At 38.9% G+C, this 22801-nt stretch overlaps 1 protein-coding gene across 26 annotated transcripts in view; it reads right to left on the bottom strand.

The window, feature by feature from the left end:
- SOX6 (SRY-box transcription factor 6) overlaps nt 1-22801 on the bottom strand; it is a 473353-nt gene that overhangs the window by 350151 nt on the left and 100401 nt on the right. Inside the window, exon 1 of one of the 26 annotated variants that reach the window (XM_075065126.1) lies at nt 11264-11285. The exons of the other annotated variants lie outside the window; for them this stretch is intronic. The gene's annotated coding sequence lies outside the window, so the exon portion shown is untranslated. Of the gene's footprint in view, nt 1-11263; nt 11286-22801 lie in introns of those variants that run through there. 26 annotated transcript variants of the gene reach the window in all.

Raw genomic sequence — 22801 nt, 5'->3', positions numbered from 1 at the left:
CTTGCTTCTTGTTCCACCCAGCACAGCACAGCCATGCCACACTGGTACCATTTGATGCATGGCCTTTCACATCTGTCACAATGACAGGAAGCAAGAGTTGCCCCATAGCTCCTTTTTAGATTTTCAAAAGACTAATTTTGGGTAGCCCTTTCTCAGCCCAAGAAATCAGGTCACTCATATATTTTCTTAAAAGCCACTTACTAGATTAGCATAGTTATCAATAGATATTCTTACTACCATGCAACCACTCCTTTTGCAATGCCAGCTACTCTGTCTTGTTTCAAAAGTTCATTCACATCTGGTTTGTAACATACTGTACTAAATACTTAGCCCTCAAATCCCTTATAAATTACTTATTTGGTTCTGTAACTGTTTCTCATATAAATGGATAAAAGCACTTTTGACTTAAGTTCCTGAAATTCCCTTAGCAATGGTACTCATCAAATTTTTAGAACTGTCAAATTTTCTTTTTCAATCATTAAGATAACAATAGATATATGTTAGATGAAAAATCACAGAAGCTTTTGACTCAGTATCTCTACATGTCATCACCGACTTTTATAAATACCACTGCCCTGTTTTGCATAAGACGATTTTGGAATATAATATTGACTTTTGCAATTTATCACTGAATTAATCATGCCACCTTCATTGTGCAGACCAGAAATTAAGTTGATGAATGACTATTATTTGCAATACCAAAACTATATTCTTAGATATAGATGTTTACCCAATGAGCGCTTCATTCCAATGGATACTGGTATTCTGCTACCATGTGTTTGTGCACCAACATTTACAAACTGTGTGAAAATTTCACATTGATTCATGTAGTTAGGCAAAGTTTGCTCAATTTCAACTTTATTTACAAGCTAAAATGCAGTTCGGTTTCACTAACCAAGGGAAGAGTAAAACTGGGCCAAAAATTTTGAAAGCTGGTGAGGGACCTATCGTTGTTGGTGGAAACCATGTGAAATTAGCCCAGGTAGAGTTTTGTATTTACATTTTGGTTCCAGTCCAACCTGAAACCTAAACACTTCCAAACTGAAGACAACTACATTGACATATTTAGCTATACCTACACATATGGAGATGATACCCATGTGAAATTGCAGAGCCATGTGATAAATTAATTTACCAGGCACTTTTGACCACCTCATTCTCTTTCCACTAATACAATTTTCCCAGGCACTGTGGCTTAGTGTCTAGAGCACTAGACTAAAACTCAGGAGATTTAGGTTCTATCCCTCGGTCTGCTACTGGGTGACCTGGGGCAGGTCACTTCACCACTCTATGCCTCGGTTTCTTCATTTGTAAAACAGCGACCTTCTTTATAAAGCATTTTGAGCTCTATTGAAGAAAAGCTCTTTGGAAGAGGTAGGTATTATTATCCAATGGCTCTTAGCAGCTTCAAACAGCCACCATTTTAAAAGTGAATCTTCAAGAGAAATGTTTCACCTTCTCCCTCCATTATACATCCCTATATCCAATCAACCAGTCACACTATTAAATTCTACTACAATGACTTTAATTGTCAAATTAATCAAGCTAGTACGCTGAGTGCACTCTTGTTTACAAGCTACATCCTGTCCACTTCATTCTTAGCTTCAGCCTGAAACCAAGCTCCAGCTGCAAATAGCTTCCGAACTGACAAGGCTTTTTTTGGAACCTTGCCATACAGAAGGTTTATGACCTTAAAGGTGCCCTAATCACACACTTTCACCGCTGTTCTTAAAGCTTCATATACCACACATCCACATGCTGAACTTTGCCTCTGAAACTGAAACTGCCCAAGGCTCACAACTGGCAAAATTTAATCATGGGGCAGTGGCAGGTTTTTTTTACACACAAAAAATATGACTTTAAATCACACAGCCCTTAAAAGGGTAGAAATGGAAGCTATATCTTACTGGAAGGAGGATATTCCCAGCTTCCTGAGAGGACACAGGGATTTGTAACCCTGGAAGGACCTGAAATATCGGACTTCAAATTTGTGACTTTTTGGTATAAAAACAGTTATTTTAAGTCATATTTAGATGTTTTCATGGCTCTTTCCAAGGCCTGTAGAGATAGACTTAGAGTAATTATAGTAAAGGTGTCTATGTGTATGCAAAGTAGTATGTCCCACTCACAATTTAAGACCATTGCTAAAATAGTTTTAATTTTTCACTCAGTATGTGGTATATACAGAATACATGATAATACAGTGTGGCTGTAAAAGCATTATTGGTACTCATATGGGATGTCCTGCATAACGCATTTGTGTCTTCGACATCTGTGAAGAATGTGATCACCCCAAACAGCTGCTGCTAAAACATTCATTACTATGCCATGCTGTGCACCATGATTTACATCATACTTTTACATACACACAGACATCTTTTTTTAGGATTTTTGTTTTTTCAATCTTTTCTTTAAAGTCCCTCCCCTACAGTAGGGAAATATGAGCTGTGCCTATGAGGTCTTTCATTTTTGGCCTCTCTTTCTATGGGAGACAGAAATAGGGTCCGGTCAAAAACGGGAACTGGCAATCCTAAATGGCACCCAAACCAAAAGTCCAGTTACCATGGGGCAGGGGGAGGCGCCAGGTCATTAACCCACGCCAGCCCTTGCTCAGCCAGAGCCACTTCCTGTCTGCAGGCAGGCTCCTCGAGACAATCCAGTGAGTGATGGGGGCAGGGGAAGAGGAACAAGCAATGGGAGTGGGATCTGGGGGGAAGAGGCAGAGAAGGAGCAGGGCCTTGGAGAGAAGAAGTGGAGTAGAGGCAGTGCCTTGGGGATTCTGTTACCTGCAATTAGAAAAGTGGCAACCCTAGGCTGAAGATAAGGCTGAATGAGACAGACTTTGACCCTAGAAATAGGCCACCTCAAGTTTCTCCTTTGCAGACAGCTGAGGAGAAATATTCAAGCCACATCAGTCCTCTTTTTGCCTTGTCTCTTCACAGGGGTAAAGGAGTGAGACTTTGGTCAGAGAGATCCTGCCTTCAGTGGTGCTGAAACAATTTTTATACTGGAGGTGATGAAGGTAGAAACCATGTATTTGGGTAGTTATAACTACTTCAAGCCAGTATCCCTAGTTCCAGCATCTACAGCTGCCAGAACCTGTGAGAAGGAGGCAGACAGTGGTCAAGTGAGGAGGCTTCTCCAAGGACATACAGATTATGAAGTCTGGGTGTATCCCAGAGGGACAGCCATGGACAGAAGTCTTTCTCACACAAGGGGGAACACATGAGGAAGCAGTTATAGACCTTTGCACAAGCATGTGCAGGATGGAGGTGGATGTCTCAGGTATGTAGAACAGATATCTCAGGCATGGGGAGACAATGCATGTCTCCATTGGAGAGGAGCATAACAAAAGAGGAGCCTAGTGAATGAGCTCAAGAAGGAGTCTCTGCAAGCTACCAGCAACCTCTTCCAAACATCCTCATATAGCAGAGACTGGTGGTGCACGCTCCCTTCCAAGGACCTGCTTCATATTAGGTTTAGATTAATAAATAGATACCAGAGATTAAACAGTTAAATTTAGGCATCTTCAACAAATATTGAAAAATAAATATACAATTTGTACAAGCTGGCACCCCTTGCTGTAATGAAATGCGCTGTCAGCCCTCACTTACTGAAACATTTGTGTTGTCATGCAGCTAAACAAACGCTTTCTTCATTTTCTTTTAAAACAGCCTCCCACCCATGTTTCTCTAAACAGTTGCAATCAGTACAGCTGAACAGCATATACAATCTGGGCAGTTACGTCTCTGGCTGCCCACTAAAAGGGTCCTGTTCTTATTTCATCAGCTAAAATATATGTAGAAAATAACAGGACTACCAAAATTAGAGCACAACTGAAAGGAATCCTAGTGTCATAATATTTGCACTTACCATAATAAATCACAGTGCAGGAGTGGAATGCAGCATGATAATAGTATTAACATAGTCATGTACATAAGGGCAAGGTAACCTTTTTACTTCTCTTTGCACATTGCTATTCTTAATACTACTATGTGCTCTCTCTCCTTTATTTTGTTCTTCGAGATTCTTTATATAAATTATGATGAACTCATAAGTATTATCATCAAATTTATGTAGTTATGTTTGCTACACTGCATATTACAGTCTCCTAGTTGTTTGCCCCGGAGAATCAAAGATTTGCATAGCGTTTAAATGTGTGAGATCTATACAAACTATAGTTAAAATACTATTACAGTTATATGGTTTTCTATATGAACTAGTAAAAAAAATAATTTTGTATTCTTCTTCAGGGCAGCATTTTATTACAATTAAATTAAAAGGTTTAGCTGTGCTACTTCTTTGAAAAGAATCATGACCAAAAAGGCAATATAACTAAAAAGATAAAGGAAATCGGTCTATTTCCATTCAAGGCAATATCAAAACCAAATATATCTTTTTGATATTTAAAATCTGAACGGTTTTCCCTTTAAAATTCTTTCATCTGTGTGCACAATTTAGACAAGTGCTTTGACAGAGAAAAGACTGAAGCACCTGCATTTAATCCTGAGGTTTTTTAAATTCATTACACTCTCCTCTCTCATTCACTGTTGACCACCATTGCAGCATCATACCTGCAGCCTCCAGAATTAGAACATACAGCTACTCTAAAGCCAAAACAAGTGGTGCTGATTTAAAAACAAGGGACAGTGTAAATGGGAAGAGACTTGAGTTTCCATTCCCTTTGAGTTTTAGTGCCACCTCTGTAATATAGTATGTGCCACAGCAACCTGGATAAGATGACAAAGAAAAAACTGTGACAAACAAATTATGGAAAATTTATCAAAACTTTAAAACATCATTTAGTCTAACATTGCCTGGGGGCCATGCCTAGACCATGACTTATAGAATTATGTATTGTATTAATATTTTGCAAACTGTTCAATAGATTCTTGACAGTTCTGTTATACAGTTCAGCTGTTGAAATGCTACATTCCTGACATTACTGTGTGCTTCCCTCAATGAAAAACTAGAGCATACTAGAAACAAAAGCAACAACAACAACAAAATAGAAATAACCCTTTAAGCCGAAGGTCCAAAGTTGCCTAAAATTGTGATGTGACAATTACAAAAAGAGATTTTTAAAAAGAAGTTGTAATTTCTTTCCAATAATAGTCTGAAATACACATTTTCTTTCAGTGAGTGCTGGAAAACCAAGTGAAGACTGTCAACCTGAGACAACAGGAGCTGAATACCATTTCCATGAGAGAGCCTAAAAATTAGTAAAAAATTGTATTTTTGCTATCATAAAAATTTCAGTGCTGAAACTGACATTTTTTCAAAGGAGTTATTTCTGTGGAGGAGAGCAAGCAGTCATCCACACTTCAAAGTGCCAATCAGATTTAAATGTGCTTTATAACAGACCTTTTTGTTGGTGGGGGCAATACAACAGTCCAAAAAGCTACTACAGATGTGTACTTCATAGCAATTTCCAGAGCAAACTTTAAAAAAAAAATGTGGCTTTTAAGTTTATGTTAATATTGCCTCAAACCTGCAACATTTCAACATTCTCTTAGTAATTGCCAAACGGGGTTTTGTATTATTCTATGCTTGTCAGTTTTAGGATGTCACCAAAAAAAAGTAGATTTTCCTTCCATTTCAATCAAAATAGCAGTAATTCTAGGTCCAGTAGGTTAATAATATAGTCACAAAAAAGCTCTAAATTAATTTTTAAATTTAGTCTTCTATACTCTTCTGTTTCTACTACAGAATGTACTTTATCTCATGTTGATTTTCATATAATATAAAGCAAGAAAATGCAACTACTCATTAATGTATCAATTATTGTATTACTATTATACTTACCCCAGTAACATGTACCTACACAAGTTTTATCTATCAAGATAACCATAAGCAAAAGAGACAAGTTAGTCCAAGGACATGATGTCTTTCAGGCTCTATAGCACTTAGCAGGATACTGGGCCTCCAAGGCCTAACAGATTTAACCAAGACTTTTCACACAATCAGGTAAAGAATGCTAGGCTAGTCAGCAGATGTCCCATTCAGATAACAAAGACAGTATTTTAGTGACAACGTGAGAAAAACAGTAAAAATAGTAAAAAAAAAAACAAAACAACAACAAAAAAAAAACCCACTCAACCGTGTCTTTTTTTCTCTCTGCTAAGAACTATCCACAAGAGTTGGACTGTGACATTCGCTGTAGTCCCCAGTAAATGTGATGTCAATCGTACATGTTTTATCAGAAAAGTCCCAAATAAAATCCTTATAAGAAATCACTACATCATTGTTAGACAAGAAGACATGTCTGAACTCCAAAAGAATTAGGACAGACACACTATGTGTTGATATACAAGTCTCATAAGTATAAAGAAAAAAGTTATTGTTCTGCACATTAAATGGACAGATTGTATAGCATTGCTGGGTAATTTATCTGCAATTTCGTTTTAACATAAATTAAACATGTCCAATTTTATTGAGTTAGAAGATATAGAAAATCTGCCAACAAGAGATGGTTATTAATATTCCAGACAGTCTGAAATGACTGTGTTCAGTTCCACTCTAACGAAGAGGTGAAAGTGCTGTAGTGTGAACAAAGCCAGTTTTTAGCATTTGTTAAGGTCACTTCAGTTCCTTCAAGTGGTCCTTCTTAGAGTCCATTACCTCAGCTAAATATGCTCAGCAAACCATAATAATGATGGAGATAGTCCTAGAATACAGTTTGGGGTGTGGTTTTGAATTTGAATCAGGGAAAAGATGACTCCACAACCCATGCTCTTACTCTTCTCTGAGGCCAAGTTTAAATTAAGAAGAATAGTTTTCAGTTATCTTGAACCATATTTCAATGGCAAGGGAACTGTGAATGAAAGGAGTTTACAAAGAGGACTGTTAAACATTATAGTATAATCACTGTTTGAATTAGTCATAGCCAGTTTAGACACCGTCCAACCCACTTTCCAATCATCTGCAACAAATGTGCTCCATTAAAACAGAACCACAGGGAAAACAAGCTAGCAATTAACACAGCTTCTATGCCTACCTCTATACTGCACAGATCTCAAACTTTTAGTGAAACTGACTTTTGAATTACTTCCATACAGATGCTGTTTAGACCTTGGCAACAGACATTTACCCTCACTCCCTACAATATGTCATCCTACGATACTGCTATATCATCAAAATAAGCATGAAAAAGTCACCCACAATTTAGCCGCTTATTGTGGTTTACGTCCTCTATTAACGCAAATATTTGAAGATCTGAGTATAAGTGACTTTGTCAAAGATGGCATAATATGTTACTTAGTAGTCAATATCAAAACTAATAGTTGATGTAGGTCAAATAAATTCATCTAATTACTAATTAGGAGACATCTTGCATTGTTTAACAAAATTGTTTTAGGCTTTAGCAGCTTTCTGCTGTTCCAGGCTATTACATGTCCTAGAGATATAGCACTTAAGGCAACTTTGTGCTCTGTGTCATTTGCAAATAAAAAAGGGGAGGAGACTGGTAGAGGACAATGACAAGTAAATCGGTGCTAAATTTAGATTTTGAAAAGTTTACAACTCCCCACCCCAAAATGCCATTACCAATAGAAATGTTTTCACTGAAATTATTTTTATTAAAATCATAAGACTGGGTTTGGGGGGCATTTAAACATTTGTCTGAGGTGTTGGAAGTCCAAACACACGCCATTGTGCTAGTGCATGAGCACCAATGCCCTAAACCAACAGAAAGGAAGCAGTAGAGTCTATCTTAATTCACCTAAGTTAGCTGGCATGCTCTTCCATATCTAATATCCGCTGGCAAAGCTCTGTGAGTTTGCAGGGGTGGAACCAGGGAAGAGACACACTTATGAAATGTTCCCCTCAACACCCCATGCATTTTAAAAGCAGCATAAAATTCCACAGCTGTGGAGGAGGCATCCAACAGCCACCAAACTCTCAAGGAAGGGAAAGCCACAATAAAGTGTAGAAGGCCTAGGATTTGGGGGATTGGGGAGCAAAGTTCCCCCCATATCATATGTTTTTACACATTGAGAGGGCCCTGCTCCTTGATGCTGTGTCACTCAAAAACATCTGTCCCCCATGAGGGGACAATCAAGGAAAGTCTTCAAAGTAAACTTCACATTCCTTCCTGGGGTCTCTCTTGTCCTAAAAGGTCTTGGCACAGAAGGGAGGAATATCCAGTACTCTATATGGATGAAGTAATACAAGAATGTTTGTATATCTGTGTGAACTACTCTGGAGATTTTACAGTGGCTCTTGTTATTTGCTGGGGGTGGGATTCCAAGTTTTAGCTCCTGGAATCATGGGATTCCATTTGTCTTTATTCCTTAAAAAAAGCAAGTTTTGAATCCTCATGGTTATGGGAAAAAGCTTGAAAACAGGGCCCATAAAGGCTCAAATACCCTAAGGCAAATAAAGGGCTCTCACATTTATTATTTTTAAAAGTTTCATTTTTAAGAAAATCTCATAATTTGGGGCACTATAGCTCAATTTTTGAATACTTTGGACTGATAATAGTGTATCTTCACTTGAAAACAGGCATTTCCCATTATCATAACAGTGATATTCAGGTGGTCTTATGATTTGTGATATTTCTGTGTCTAATAAAATTAGGAGTCCATACATGACCATATTTGAAATTAACATGCAAACACACACTTTGCCAAATCACTTCCACATACCAGTGATTTATGCTAAAGACCATGCTGCCAATACACCTGTCCTTCCAAATAACACATTCATGAGATGGAGGATATTTAACCAACAAATCCAAAAAAATTTCAAAAAAAATCCTTAGTCCTGAGGAAAATGCAGTGCAATGCACCCCTGCACTCCTACACAAATTTCTACAAATTCAAGTCCTACTATGCCATTCTGTTTTCCTGGTAGCTGTTTTATACATTTTTGCCTGTTTCACTTTTTTTTGGTCTAAATTACGAATAAAGCTTAACCTTAGTTGATTGACAGAAAGGAATAACAATATTTAATTAACATCACTTCATTTGTGACAAATCTTAAGACTTCACCCCATTAAAAAGGCTCTAGGAAAGTATTCTCCAACATTTTAAAAAGCTTTTTAGAAAGCACAGAACACAGTGTTCTTAATTCAGAAGCACATGCCGAATTAATTATGGTCTTATGCTTTAACCAAAAGTAGGATTTGTGGGATTTTCTTTTTCTTAAGTCAAAGGATTCAAAAGTAATTTATGAATGATACTGAAATAATGTTCGAATTAGCTGCTAACATGCTGTTAGTTTGGATTGTTCAAAACTTTTTTTTTTTTAAATGTACTAGTAGGGTCAGTGACAAAATCATACAAGCTTGAAACTCTGCTTAGTAATAAAAAATGCATTAACTAAATAATCATAATGTTTTACTTTCCTCCTATGTGGTTTTAGATTGTTGCTCTTGACCAGGTTACTTATTTGGGAGATTCTAGTAGAGTTTCTACCAGTTTAAATAAAGAAACTTCCATTGCTAAACAAATATTATGAAGTTTAGTCCTCACAGATCTTGCCTACAGGTCAATCTTGTTATTTCTTTATATATATATGATTGGTTGAGACTTCATTCATTAACAGTGTTTCCATTGTTATTTGAATAGTTAAACTGTAGGTGCATATTGTACTGCTATATCTTCCAGTTTTACGTGCTTGGGCAACTTACTGTTTCATCATGATCTTTATTATTAACTATCTATATTTAAAAAGTCAAAAAAAATTAAAAAAATATATATGTACAAATTGTGGCTATCTAGTTCATATCTACCGACTTGAGCTCCTACTAGGGTTCTAAAAATAGCCGCGTAGATGTTCCCACTCACGCTGGAGCTTGGGCTCTAACTCAGGGAGTAGGTTGGCTTTCAGAGCCTGTGCAGGAATGTCTACATGGCTCTTTTTAGCGCTGTAGCACAAGCTTGAGTCTGTACACTGGGATTCTGAGACTCGTTACTATGGGGGCTTTTTAACAGTGTAGACATACCATGGATGAAAATCACAATACACCGCATATAGCTTTTCCTTACTACCTTATTCTGGTCTTTTTTGTTTTGTTTTTCAGATCAAATCAAACAATACAGACTATAATGGAACTACTGCAGATATACTGTCCTATATTTTGTATTGCAGGTGCCACCATAGTTTCAGATATAATTGAACATCAAAGCTATTTTCTCCAATATTTCTTAATCAGAGATGTTGCTGATGACATATATCCATTGCTGAAATCCTTGCTAACACAACATAGCCAATAAAACAGCATCACCACTCACAACTAATGAAATGGCCATTCAGCTCCACAGAATTCCAAGCACATCAATGTCAGTGACCAAAAGGGAACAGAGCAAGAGAGGTCCAAATATAATCTTGACAGTATTTTGAGAACTGTAGCCTACATCCTGTGAAAGGGCACTCTTGTGGCCTAGTTATGAACTGCATATCATGGTGTTCCATTGAATGCAATGGAACCCTATTAAAAAGTGTCATGCTGGTAAAACACACAGACCTGGCAATAGGAGGGATTCAGAGATCTTTTTGAAAAGGTAGGAATTTAGCAGGACAAGATCACGACAAAGCAGGTTTAACAACTATTACATATTTTTGTATGAGGTCCAGTGGGTCGTTAAGTAGCAGGTAATGCAATCACTTTTATCTGATTGTCAGTGACTATAGAATACATATAAATCTCTCTTATACTGAATAGTTGCAAAACCCTGTAAAACTTGGACTTTTTTTCATTGTGTAACTGAAATACTTTTTGTTTTTGTTTTTTTAACCAAATGAGTACAAACAAGTAAAAATTATTGAAAAATAGTTAAGAAAAATGGACTCCAAGTATTAGGTACATATATTAATTTTTTTTCAATATGTATATATTTTAAATATAAAATCACAATTTAACTTTTTCTCTGGAAGTAGAGATATAAAAACTTGACATGATATTAGATCAGCTTTAAATTAGTAACCAAATCTATTAGAAAGACAGACAGTACCTAAGAGACAGCAATGAAGAAAGGAGAAGGAATAAGAGTTAAGAATGAAAAAAAACAAATGGGAGATGAGACGTTAGGCCTTCCTGGGGCTTGGTGTATGCCACTTTTAATTTTTTCTGACACTCCAATAGTAAGGTCTTAGGAATAAATACACATATAATATTTTAATATATTATCAGCAAAAGCATAAATCATCAAGAGACTATCAGGATACACTGGACTTTTTTGTTGACATAATAAAAAGAAATTGTCAATAATCTTAAAATATTTGAGATAGTGACCCCTCTTCTCCCCCTCAATAATCTCACTCTTATGCTTGAATAGATCAAGGAGAAAAAAGGTTTATTGATTATTCAGTCAGTGATGTCTCTAGGATAGAACAGAAAAGGTTTGTCACAGAAAAATATCTACAATAAACTCAACATAATTAGGAACACAGATGTGACAAAGACCCCTTCATTCACCTGCCATAGAAGTTACGGTATTTCCAAACTCCCTAAAAAACCAAATATTCAAACCTTGCTTCATCCATTTCCCATATTGTTGCCTTCTTCTATGGAACAAAAGGAACATTTTTCATACCAGGGCCGCCGGGGGTGGGGGGCAAGTGGGGCAATTTGTCCCAGGCCCTGCAGGGGCCCCCATGAGAATATAGTATTCTATAGTATTGCAACTTTATTTTATGGAAGGGGCCCCCGAAATTGCTTTGCCCCAGGCCCCCTGAATCCTCTGGGCGGCCCTGTTTCACACAGATGTGGTAGTATTACTGTCTTTTCTATTATCTTCCTGTCACTTGAATTTATTGCTCATGCCAGATTGACAGCCTTAGAATCTGAAAAGCCTCCATTTATCCACAGAACAGGCATTGCAAAGCTTCTTCACATTACTTCATACCATCCTGTTTCAATCCTGACCCAAAAAGGCCACTTCCAGGAGTGTGAAGGTAGGTCAGTTTCCATGCCCATTCAGTGTTTTTTATTTTATTACTAGTGATTATTGCTAGACTGTCAAAAGTAGTTCACTATTGTTATAAAATGGAAAATGTTAAAAAAGCTCTACTTAAAGCAAAATAAAATTTCATAATTGTGGTGATGGACTCTTCACAAGCTACCCCTGCTCCATTCTTGCTGAGCCTAATCACAAAAGCCAAAAGCTGATTGGCACAATTCCCATAAAACTCAGACTTTTAACACCCTTGACTAACAAAGAGCAAGTAATCAAAATTCCCCATTTGCCCCACATGCAGTATGTGCTGACCTAGAAAATGGTCTTCCTGCAGTTCAGAGATAGCGTGTTCTGGGTAAGCAAAGATGAGAATCTGTATCTACCAGTTCTATGTCTCAATGCAGAGGGCAGACAAACATGTGACTGAGCAACACCATGATACCCTAACAGATATGAGTCCAGAGCAGCCAAGGGACTAATGCTACCTGGGTGCTGAAGGATTCACAGCTAATACCACCAAATGGCTTTCTATTTTAGATTCTGTTTCAAGAGCCCACAGATCTTCAGGAAATATGGTGAAGCAAAAATAAATGAATATAGAAAATTCTTCCAGTCATGACCTCCATTCCACTGCAAATAGACCCTTGCATTAGTGGGCCAGGCCTGGAAGGTATTGGAAAACCCGCAAGGGATGACAGAAGGTACTAAATTGAATGAGGAGCAATGTGGCTGGTCCTGGTCACGGTATTTAAAAAGGAAGTGTACAGAACAGCATCTGAGGCACAAGGAGATCAGCATCTGAGGCACAAGGAGATCAGACCCCCTCAGAGAGCAAGCTATAGCTCCCATCATTGTGCCTGGAGCAGCCACACCCAAACAGGCCTCAGAAACAGGAAAGCCGAACTGCAGCACAGGAGTGAAAAGAGGTAAAAGGAGATTGTGAATCCCTCTGAATACATGTTGAGAATGCTTTTTCCGTCCAGTAGGGGAAAAAGCGACACCTTCATGGGAGTGAAAGAAGGTTCTCTATGCACCAGAGGGCAGACTCATTTTCTCATGCATGGTGCTGCTCCCTTTGAAGTGCTACCACCATTGTGGCAATGGGTCTCCTTTGGTAAGCGTTGTTCCTAGTGCTGCCCCAGTCATCACCATCAACATCCACATATTTTTCCTTGCCTTTATCATCTCCTTGTACATAAGAAAATGTAGTTCACTGGGCCACATGCTGGATTCAGTCTTGATTGCACAAAAGTACACCTGCCTATTCACATGCCTATTCCTTTCTTGATGAATTTATGCCCTATTTCCACTCTCCTTTTCAGACACAGGTCATCATGCTGCATATTCTGTCGCTGGCATTTTTCACAGGTTTTGCTAGCCTTTTGGGAACTCACTTCCTTCTTACATTCCACCGGTCCATTGGGAGCAGCTAGCCCCTCAAGTGAAAATCTCAGCTCCAAACCTCACTCTTAAAATTAAAAATACATACTGCACTTGGGGCCTGCTTGAATCAGACAGAGGATGTTAAGCAAAGAAACAGAGGGTATGTCTACACTACGGGATTATTCTGATTTTACATAAACCGTTTTTGTAAAACAGATTGTATAAAGTCAAGTGCACGTGGCCACACTAAGCACATTAATTCGGCAAGCGTCGATTTCTGGAATGTTGCACTGTGGGTAGCTATCCTGTAGCTATCCCATAGTTCCCACAGTCTCCCCTGCCTATTGGAATTCTGGGTTGGGATCCCAGTGCAAAAACAGTGGCGGGGGTGATTCTAGGTAAATGTCGTCACTCAATCCTTCCTTCATGAAAGCAACAGCAGACAATCATTTCGCACCCTTTTTCCCTGGATTGTCCTGGCAGACGCCATAGCATGGCAACCATGGAGCCTGTTTTGCCTTTTGTCACTGTCACCGTATGTGTACTGGAATGCTGCTGACAGATGCATTGGTACTGCAGCGTGCACACAGCAGCATTCATTTGGCCTTTGCAAGGTAGCAGACGGTTACCATCCCCTATTGCACCGTCCGCCATGCCACCTGTAAATTGGCGATGAGATGACAGTTATCAGTCGTTCTGTATCCGTCTGCTGCTGTCATGGGTGCCTCCTGGCTGGCCTCGTGGCTGAGGTTGTGTCAGGGGCACATAGACAAAAATGGGAATGACTCCCTGAGTCAGTTCTCTTCTTTATGTTTTGTCAAAAAATAGAATCAGTCCACCTAGAAATTGGGCAAGTGTACTAGAGAACAAGAGAGCACAGCCGCTCCGGTCAGAGCCCCAGAGATCTGCAGAAATGATGATGAGCTTGCATTGCCATTCTAGGGGGTACCCCTGCAACAACCCACCCGTTGCTTACCCATCCTCCTCCCAACCCTCCTGGGCAGTACCGTGGCAGTGTCCCCCCATTTGTGTGATGAAGTAATAAAGAACGCAGGAATAAGAAACACTGACTTTTTAGTGAGATAAAAATGAGGGGGAGGCAGCCTCCAGCTGCTATGACAGTCCAGGGGTACAGACATCTTTTCTTTAGACATGAAAGGGAGGGCTGATAGAGCTCAGCCTCCAGTTGCTATGAATGAGGACGGGTTACCAAGCCGTTCTGTACCATCTGCATGGGATGACCGGGAGTCATTCCCATCTTTTACCCAGGGCCCCCGAGCCGACCTCACCGAGGCCAGCCAGGAGCACTCATGGGTTGATGATGAATCGTGATGGAGACGAGTACAATGACCTGCTGTCACACGGGAAGGGGATGCTAGTGTTCAGCGCTGCAAGCACCATCTACCAGCAGCACGCAAGTAGACATAGGGTGACACTGAAAAAGCGAGAAACGTTTTTTTCCCCTTTTCTTTCGGGGGTGGGGGAAGGGCTGTAAATTGACAACATATTACCCTGAAAACACCGGGAAAATGTTTTGACCCTTCAGGCACTGGGAGCTCAGCCAAGAATGCAAATGCTTTTTGAGACTGCGGGGACTGTGGGATAGCTGGAGTCCTCAAGTACCCCCTCCCTCTCTCCATGAGCATCCATTTTGATTCTTGGCTTTCCGTTACACTTGTCACACAGCACTGTGCTGAGTCCAGTGTGTGGCCTCTTGTCTATCATAGCCTGGAGATTTTTTCAAATGCTTTTGTCATTTAAGTCTTCTGTAACAGAGCTCTGATAGAACAGATTTGTCTCTCCATACAGCAATCAGATCCAGTATCGCCTGTACAGTCCATGCTGGAGCTCTTTTTGGACTTTTGGGACTGCATCACCACCCGTGCTGATCAGCATTCCACGCTGGGCAAACAGGAATGAAATTCAAAAGTTCACAGGGCTTTTCCTGTCTACCTGCCCAGTGCATCGAGTTCAGATTGCTTTCGCAGAGCGGTCACAATGGTGCAGTGGGATACCGCCCGGAGGCCAATACCGTCGATTTGCGGCCACACTAACCCTAATCCGACATGGCAATACCAATTTCAGCGCTACTCCTCTCGTCGGGGAGGAGTAAAGAAACTGGTTTAAAGAGCCCTTTATATCGATATAAAGGGGCTCGTTGTGTGGACAGGTGCAGGGTTAAATCTGTTTAACGCTGTTAAATTCGGTTTAAATGTGTAGTGTAGACCAGGCCAGAGAAACTTTATGATAATGTCTAACTCACTTGCAGCCTTCATGAAATATTCACCTTTTTTATGAATATGTCAGATATCCACATAACAGTGTAGTACACGCTTCTGTTCGTGGAAGAGATATCTAACATTTTCCTCACAATGTACCAAGATTTAATTCAAAAAACCCCAAGGTACATGGAGAAAAGAATGGACTCCTTAGCATAAAGTGTAATACAAAGACCTCATTCCAACTGTATTTCAGAATGAGGTGTAGTTCAGTAGTTCTAATCTTGGCTCTGACACCGACCCACTTTCTATTCTTAGCCAAGTTCTAATCCCTGTACAACAGCTCATCTGTAAAAATGAGATTAATTCTTCCCTGCTTCTCCTCTTGTAATTCTGTCATAAAATAAACCTCGATTGATTCCATTTGTCTCTTCAATTTGCCTTTCAAACTAGCTTCCTCTTTCTGCTTCCTTCCCTTTGTTTCTAAACTTTTTGAATAGGTCATCTAGTCCCACTGCCTTGAGTTTCTGTTCACACAGTCCCTGCAACCTGGTTTCTGTGTCTCGTTATCCACTGAAACTGCTCCACCAAGATCACAAAAGCCTTTGCCTGGCAAGGTCTAAGCTGCTTTTCTTTATTCTCAACTTTCTCCATTTCCTCCTCCCCTATCCCCACCCCACTTTCAACCCAGTCAGTCACTGGGTTCTCACTCCCCTTTGGCATTTCATGCTTTTATGCTCTTTACACAACACACAGTCAACCGTGGAACTCATTGCCAAGGGATGCTGTGAAGATTAAAATGATAACTGGCTTCAAAAAAGAATTAGATAAGTTCATGGAGAATAGGTCCATTAATGGCTATTTGCCAAGATGGTCAGGGACACAACCCCATGCAATGAGTGACTGAAAACCTCTGACTGGCAGATGCTGAGACTGGATGACAGGGGATGGATCATTTGATAATTGCCCTGTTCTTTTCATTCACTTTGATGCATCTAGCATTGGTCACTGCTGGAAGGCAAGATACTGAGCTAAATGGACCACTGGCTTGACTCAGTATGGCCATTCTTATGTTATGTACTTATTCTGATCCTGCCCCTTCTCTCTCCACCCCTGGCTACTTCCCTCTCTCAGCATGGACTCAGGTTTCAGTCCTTAATACTATCATCTTGTCCTCCTAGATCTTATCCTGGTGTGATCTCATCCATCTTCACAGCCTCAATTACAATCCCTGTAACTCCCTTACCCCAGCTCACCTATAGTGTCGCATTCAACAACTATTTCCCCACTTCACCCCATATTCAGGCTGTCAAGCAAATTCTTCCAACACTTCTTAAGCAATATCTCTGAAAACTATACTTTCTTCTCCATCCTTACTGCTAAAACCAGGGCTCATGTCTTGGTCACTTCCTGAATTAACTATTGCAACCACCTCCTATTCTGCTCCCCCTGACTCCATTCTGATCTATCCAAAATGTTACAGTGGAAATTACCTTACTTGAAACCCTTCACTGGTTTCCCTTAGTCTTATACATCTGCTTCAGAAGCTTCTGGACCTTGCCTTTAAACCTCTGCACAATTCTATTCCTAACTCTGATTTCTTAGTTTCCCCTCAGTTCTAGATTCTTCCTACTATCCTGCTTGCTTCTTTCACTCCAGCCATGCTGCCCTCCTACCAACTCCTTTATAGATTTTCTCCTGGTCTCACCTTTGTCTTTTATTCAGCTTTGTCCCTGCTGTTCTTCATGCTCTTGGAACATCATCATTCTTGTGAGCCAAAAAAACTCCCTATCTTCATTCAAATTTATCATTAAAACATGTCAAGCATGATTCTCCATCATCTTGCACCATGTGCAGTCATTTATACCTGTGCAAACCTGCCTCCTTTTGAGATTCTCCTGGACAATTGGTGAATTTATGTCATCATCTGTCTTGCTTAGACTGTAACCTTCTTGGTGCAAGGATTGTGTTTTTGTGAATTATACAGTGTCAGGTATAACAGTGGGGCTAAGAAACAGCAACAACTAAGAAGGGTAGGGAGCACTTAGATCATCGTTATAAAGTGTCTTGCAGATGAAAAGAGCTACATAACTGTGCTGTATTAAGTATTTCCTCATGTAAAGAGATTGGTACTAGTAACTAATACAATGACTTACTTTAAGTTGGAAAAATACACATGCTTCTTAACAAAAAGTTACATTCATATTTATTTGAATTTTTTTTTAAAAAAAACGCTGACAGTAATGATGTTTTTATCACTTTTTCAAGCCACTGACCACATACTTACAAATACATGAGGGCCTTATGGGTGGATATTTTACGTGTTAACAATGCATGGTGGCTTTTGCCACATCCTGTTTCTCGGTATAGTCCAAGTTCCTTTTATATCTTCACCTATCTGGATTTCAAAAGAGCATTTAACATAGATAATACACCTATATTTATAACAAAGATGGGACTCAGGAAGAAGTTTACTTGGCAATCGGCACAAAATGAACACATTGAAACTCTTCAAATGCAGTTTTCTAAAAGTCACCAATGCAAAGAAATCATTAGTTTCAGTGCCTACATTGACTAATTCACCTTCTTCCACTTTGCCAAAGTTTATCCATGCCAAAGGTACCCAAGTACTTTAAAATTACAGTGTACTGATTCTTTCTTCAGTACATTTGAATATGCTACAAATATAAGGGTCAATTTATCTTCAGAACTGAGACCTGCATCTGTAGCATCTGCATCTGGGTACCAAAGCCCTTTCACAGCAAGTTGGTCCAAATAATTTCTCCACTGTAATTTCAGTTGAAACTGTTAATGATATATTGTAATTAAGTTAACATTCAAGACCTTATAGCACCTCTCCAAACTGCAAATATACGCCTACATATAACTGGTAGTGGTCAAGTATCCAAGTACCCTTTTTTATTCTGTACATTACAGCTACCCATCATACACTTTGAATCCATATTCTGCAACACAGGCACAAAAGCACTAGAGAAAACAGGAAACATTGTGCTAACATGTCTATAGTATTGATGAATAAAAACCATAACCCTCAGGCTAAGCTGCCAAATAAGTAGTGAATTAATTTCTGTAAAGTACTCCAATATTACAAAGGTGTGTTGAAAGGTGTCTGCTCATGTTTCAAATTAAACGCACTGCTGGTCAGCATTAGCACCTCAGCTTTGAACAGCAGCCATTTGCCTATAACACTTCAGGGGCTGGGAAAAACGGATTTGCCGTTCACACTGGAATAATTAGAACATGTCAGGAAGAATTAATTTCCTCATTTTTCAAAAGGATACACAGAAATTACCATGTTATTATATGACAGGGTCCCTTAGAGAATTGTATTAAATTTAATTTCTAGCGCAGCCCACACAACAAATTAAAGTCATAAATAAGATGGAAAGAAGCGGGACGCAGAGCATATGTTTATGGCAATGAGTGAAGCCAAGGGACCAGAAACAACTATCTTCATTTCATTTTATTTAAATCAGCCAGACACTGTATCTGAATGACAGCACTTGTTAATGGGGCTGAGATTATAGGCTCCTTAATTTTAGAAAACAGAAGCAGTCACTCAGTCACTATTTGAAATGGTATATTTTCTATAATGCAGATACTAGTTTAAATTTGCTTCCCTTTGAGCAGTTTTGAGGCCCTGCAGCAACTTCAACAAGAGATGACGCACTTGTTTTTTTTTTAAATACTTTGATTTTATTTTATTTTTATTTTATTTTATTTTATTGTATAAGGGCAGGGGAAAGATACACTAAAAAGAAATAGTGCACTAGCAAAAATGGTTGAAAATGGAGAAAACTAAATCTCTGAATAGCTAGGGTACTATTAATCTACACACCAGGCCATTCAGACCTAAATAAACTAATTCTGGATGACAAAATCATTCATTTCTCTTACTAAATGAGGAATACCCTGTTTCCTTCACTTATGAATATTGTTAGCACTAGATAGAGTATTTAATTGAAACTGTCTAAAATCACTACATTTGCTGCCTAGAACCAATCCCCTGTATTTTGATCTCAAAGACAAAAAAGTAACAATATTTTAGCCTGCAAAAAACCTCAGTCACCCCTAATCTTCAGAGTGATATCCAAACCTCCACAGTGTTAGTACTTACAAGTCTCTACTCCGACCCAGGCAGCCATGTGTAGCCTTTCTTCTGACCTCAGACACTCACAAAGGGATTGGTACTAATGGTCATATTATACAACACTAAAGTCAACCCAAGCACATTTTAATAACATTAATAAAATTTTAATCAAGCATTATAAAATATTAACAATTAACCTGCTTCTGTTTTATTCTGTGTACACTTCAACTTTTAGGTATTGTGCAAGTTATGGACTAAAACATTAAAATATGATGACATTATACAGAATACTCTTAGTCGTCCCTAGCATGCTGTCGTGGGTAGAAAGACTTGCTGCTGAAACTGTTGCACTTACAGAGGTATGACACCTCTGAAATAGTGTTTGACCACTTTAAATTCCAGAGTGGAGGCTAGCACAATTACTGATAATCTATACAGTAGAATTGCCTCTTACCACAGCATTGTATGAAATATCTTTCATTTAACCATTAGAAGCTTTTTAAGACACTCTCACTCTATTACCTTTTGGAATAAATGATGCTTCCCATGGAGCAAACAGAACTGAATTGTATGATAACCAAGCATACGAAAAATGAACAGAAACTTTCAAAAATGTAGAAATAATTGGCATAAAAAAGATGTCATAAAATATATTACTTGACAAGAGATTAACTTTTTCTCATTGATAGGTATACAGTGTGTTTTTCATTTATATTCACTGTGACACTGAAAGAATCTGGAAAAGTCCTTAAACTATCATATTAACTAGAAACTGGCATTAGCAATTGCTAATATGAAGAAAAGAGAGAGTTTGTACATTTTAAGAAATAGCTGTCATGGATCTGAGCACTCCCATGGGTGCAACAAACTTTAAATAATTTGTGAATCAATTAACTGGCAACTCTCTACATAACACAGATTTCACACTCCCAGGTCACTGCATTATCAGCCTGATATGAATCATAACATTTTGGAGAAAAGTTCATAATTGAAATCATTAATTAATTTAACAGGACTTTTAGTTATGCATAGCATTACACAGCTGTAAAGGAGCAGAGATTAATTAGTTGTTTCTCTGACAATTTTCTCTACTCGGTGAAAAACTTTTCAACTTGAGACATATCACAGTAGACATAATTCTATGGCAGCCTCTTAAGCAAATTTAAACTCGCTATTATTAGCTACGTTCACAGGTAGGAAATATACAGAAGATGCAGTAAGAAGAAACTCTTGCAGTACAGCTCCTCAAAATTATAAATGGGTCTCTACTCTTTTATACTGAAACTTAACAAAAAATTAAAATCTTTTAAAGCAAGCACAAATGAGTTTAAAAGTACAGCTTTTTAACCAATACTAACATAAAGATGAACTTATCCAGTTTATTCTAACATAGCAAATAAGGGATATGTACAATAGCTACTGTGGCTATATGAGACACATCTGTGATTAGGAAAAAAAATATTTGCAAGATATACGGAAAGGAAGGAAGCCTTTGGTTAAGACACTCTCCTGAGACTCAGGAGATCAATTCCCATCTCTGCACCTGAATTCCTGTGTGACCTCGGGCCAGTCTCACAGAAGAGCCACAATAATGAAGATTTAGAAAACAGGCCTTTATAGCAGTGGTGGGCAACCTGCAGCCCGTGGGCTGCATGTGGCCCATAAGGGTAATCTGATTGCGGGCAATGAGACATTTTGCTGACGTTGAGCATCCGGAGACATGCTCCCAGTGGGTAGGGTTTGCCGTTCCCGACCAATGGGAGCTGTGGGAAACGGCAACCAGCACGTCCCTGCAGTTGCCCACCACTGCCTTATAGTGCAATACTCATAGGTCTCAATCTGTTTAGCTTAACAAAATGCAGGTTATGGGGTAATTTGATCACAGACTATAGAAAGGGGTAGGCAACCTATGGCATGCATGCCGAAGGCGGCACGTGAGTTGATTTTCAGTGGCACTCACACTGCCTGGGTCCTGGCCTGGGTCCGGGAGAAAGGGGCTCTGCATTTTAATTTAATTTTAAATTAAGCTTCTTAAACATTTTAAAAACCTTATTTACTTTACATACAACAATAGTTTAGTTATATATTATAGACCTATAGAAAGAGACCTTCTAAAAACGTTAAAATGTGTTACTGGCACGCGAAACCTTAAATTAGAGTGAATATATGAAGACTCGGCACACCACTTCTGAAAGGTTGCCGACCCCTGCTGTAGAAGTACTGGGCAATTCCCTGTGGAACAGAGTGCTCTTCAAACTAGCAGACAAAGGTATAACAAGATCTAATGGCTAGAATCTGAAGCTAGACAAATTCAGACTAGAAATAAGGCACAAATTTTAAGCTGTTAAGCACTGGATCCATTATTAAGCACTGGAACAACCTGCCAAGTCTTGTGGTGGATTCTCCATCACTGGAAATTTTTAAATCAATATGCTCTAGTTCAAACACAGCAATTGGACTTGAAGCAAGATTTACTTGAGGAAAATCCTATAACTTGTATTATGCAGGAGGTCAGACCTGGTGATCACAGTGGTCCCTTCTGTCCTTCAATTCTATGAATCTATGAAACTTAGGGTAGGATATTCAAACATGCTCGTGCTTGTGGCATTTAACTATTTAGATCAATAGAAAGAGACGTAAGACAATGCTGAGCACTTCTGAAAATACCACGTTAATCTCGCTATGTCTCAGTTTTCAACAGAATGGAGATTATACTACTTCCTTTCCTCCACCCTTTAGGGTACGTCAGGGGTAGGTAACCTATGGCACATGTGCCAAAGGTGGCACACAAGCTGATTTTCAGAGGCATTCTCACTGCCTGGGTCCTGCCCACCGGTCCGGGGGGGCTTTGCATTTTAATTTAATTTTAAATGAAGATTTTTAAACATTTAAAAAATCCTGTTTACTTTATATACAATAATAATTCAGTTATATATTATAGACGTATAAAAAGAGACCTTCTAAAAACATTTAAATTTGTTACTGGCACGCAAAACCTTAAATTAGAGTGAATAAATGAAGACTCGACACACCACTTCTGAAAGGCTGCCGACCCCTAGGGTACATTTACTCTACCCGCCGGACCAGCGGGCAGTGATTGATCCAGCAGGGGTCAATTTATCACGTCTAGTCTAGATGCAATAAATTAATCCCTGAGCATTCTCCTGTCGACTCCTGTACTCCACTGC

Source organism: Chelonoidis abingdonii, chromosome 4, assembly GCF_003597395.2.
Source record: "Chelonoidis abingdonii isolate Lonesome George chromosome 4, CheloAbing_2.0, whole genome shotgun sequence".
Classification (NCBI taxonomy): domain Eukaryota; kingdom Metazoa; phylum Chordata; order Testudines; family Testudinidae; genus Chelonoidis; species Chelonoidis abingdonii.
Note: the sequence above shows the minus strand (reverse complement) of the source record. Positions and strands in the feature narration are given on the sequence as shown.